We start from the raw sequence: 2,480 nt of genomic DNA on the forward strand, positions 1-2,480 counted from the left end.
CTACGCCGGCGTCTCGCCGACGACACGAGAAATTGAGTCTGGGGGTCTGTGGCCTGTTGCTCACAAATGAGTTCCCTCACAGATTTTGAAGGGTTGAGGTCTAGAGCGGATTCTGTGGCCGCAATCCTCACTACCCGTTCCCTGGTTAGGCTTGGTAGCCGAAACCATTCAGGGGAATCTGACTCTGCGCCAGAGGACTCCGGCATCTCGCCAGAGGAAAGAGCTGACTTCTCGTCAGGGAGCACTTGAACGGCTCCAAAATGGATGAGGTGATGGGTATCTGTGTCGAGGCGGGCACAAATAGCTCCACAGCTGACGTGCCTCAGAGTCTCAGCTGTTTCACCATGTAAGCGCTGGCGATGCAAGACTGAGTTGCTCATCTTGTTCTGAAGAGATGGCATCCACAACATGCGAATGTTAGCGTCGTTCGCTGTAGGTTGATAATCGGGTCGTCTCGATGGCCCATCGGCAGGGTTTCGCTTGCCGGCCTGGTGTTCAATCAGGAAATCAAATCCTGAGAGATACATACACCAGCGCGCCTGGCGGCCGTTGAGTTGTTTCTGCTCCATGAAACTTCGTAGATTAAGATGGTCAGAATATACAGTGACTCGCTGGCGACTGCCTTCAATATAGTGGCGCCAATGCTTAAAGGCTTCCACAATGGCCATCATTTCTTTATCAGCTGTAGCATAGTTAAGCTCAGCATTTTTGAATTTGGAGGACCAAAATGCAATAGGGTGTCTTCTGCTTTGTTGATCAGGCTGTGAAAGCACTGCTCCCATAGCAAAATCAGAAGCGTCTGTTTCCAGAATAAGGGGCTTTTCGGGATCGAAATGCTGGAGCAACGGGGCAGACTGGAAAGCTCGTTTCAATTGTTCAAACGCTTCTCGTTGATCTTTTGTAAGGTCAAATGTGCCGGATTTCCTTTCCCTTTTCCATGCCTTTCATCATACTAGTTAGGGGAAGCGCAATTTGTGAATAATGGGAAATAAAACGTCGGTAAAAGTTGCAAAATCCCAAATAAACCTGCAGATCACGGTATGTATGGGGTTCCGGCCAGTTTTGAACGGTTTGGACTCGACTCAATTCCATGGCGATTCCCTCGCGATTAACCACGTAGCCTAGGAAGGTAACATGGTCTTGGTAAAAGGAACACTTGGAAGGTTTGCAGTACAGCTTTGCCTGCTTTAACCTATCGAGAACCAAGCGAAGATGCCGCGTATGACTTTCGCGGTCTTTGGAAAAGATCAAAATATCATCAAGATAACAGACGCAAAAGTCGTCTAAGTATCCTCCAAGTGCTTGATGCATGTAGTTTTGGAAAGTGGCCGGTGCGTTGCAGAGACCGAAGGGCATAACGAGATACTCAAACAACCCATATCGCGTGCGAAACGCAGTTTTCCATTCGTCTCCTTCCTTAATTCGGATCCTGTAATAGGCATCTTTAATATCAAGTTTTGAAAAGTATTGTGCTCCCGATGCACGGTCAAGAATCTCAGAAATCAAAGGCAATGGGTAGCGATTCTTAAGCGTAATCTTGTTGAGTCCCCGGTAGTCCACACATAATCGCAGAGTACCATCTTTCTTAGGGACAAACAAGACAGGACTAGCCGCAGCACTTTGCGAAGGCCGTATCCTGTTTTTCGCCAGGTTTTCTGTAAGATATTCCTTCAGTTGATCCAATTCACGCCCACACATTGGATATATGGGCCCAACAGGAGGTACTGTTCCTGGTTGGAGATCGATGGCATGATCTGTGTTTTTCACCGAAGGTAAAATACTGGACTTGGAGATATCAAATACATCTGCGTATTCCCGGAGTTCGGGAGGAACTTCTTCTGCATTTCGCGGGTGTTTCTCTTCTTCCTCATCTGGGAAAAGTTCTGATGGAACATCAGGGTGCACAAACAAAGCAAAAACGCAAGCGCGATTGCGAAGAGTCTTCTGGAATTTCTTCGAGTTTTCCAGGCGAACTTTCGCTGATGGATCCATGAACCACCAACTGGATTGACCTGGATACAGAATAATGTTGAGTTGCTTCAACCCGGGCATCCCCAGAATCAACGGCGAATCGTCACCGAGAAACTGGCGATCCACGGCATAAAAGGGGATAGAAACGCGTTTTTCAATTCCTTGCTGATCGACTAGGGAAAGAGGAATATCATAACATCCTCGCGTGGGAAAATGAGTAACGCCAACAGGGCGATAGGCCAACGAACCGGCAGCGATTGGAGACAGACGATGTCGACGGATCAGCTCGATGTCAACAAAGTTTGCTTCCGCCGCGGTATCTAAAATCACATCAATAGGGACATCATGCTTCAACATAAGGAAAGCTGGGGTGTGGAGTCTTTCTTCCACAATGGCCCTGGTTGTAAAGACTTCCGCGGTACAGGGCAGATCCGCGGTTACTTGGCGTTTCCCGAGTGTTTCGTGGGAGTATCGCGGCCCAGAAGTGTTGAGTGTTGCCACAGTTGAGG

The 2,480-nt window shown here is 48.3% G+C and overlaps 2 annotated features.

Annotated features, from left to right (window-relative positions):
- The first annotated feature begins 260 nt into the window (after positions 1-260).
- Positions 261-269: a sequence feature (Short protein (VTJ04DRAFT_6982, KAL2120021.1) was converted to a misc_feature.).
- Positions 270-326: 57 nt separating this feature from the next.
- Positions 327-350: a sequence feature (Short protein (VTJ04DRAFT_6982, KAL2120021.1) was converted to a misc_feature.).
- Positions 351-2,480: the final 2,130 nt, after the last annotated feature.

Source organism: Mycothermus thermophilus, assembly GCF_041956435.1.
Source record: "Mycothermus thermophilus strain CBS 625.91 unplaced genomic scaffold VTJ04scaffold_4, whole genome shotgun sequence".
NCBI classification, from domain to species: domain Eukaryota; kingdom Fungi; phylum Ascomycota; class Sordariomycetes; order Sordariales; family Chaetomiaceae; genus Mycothermus; species Mycothermus thermophilus.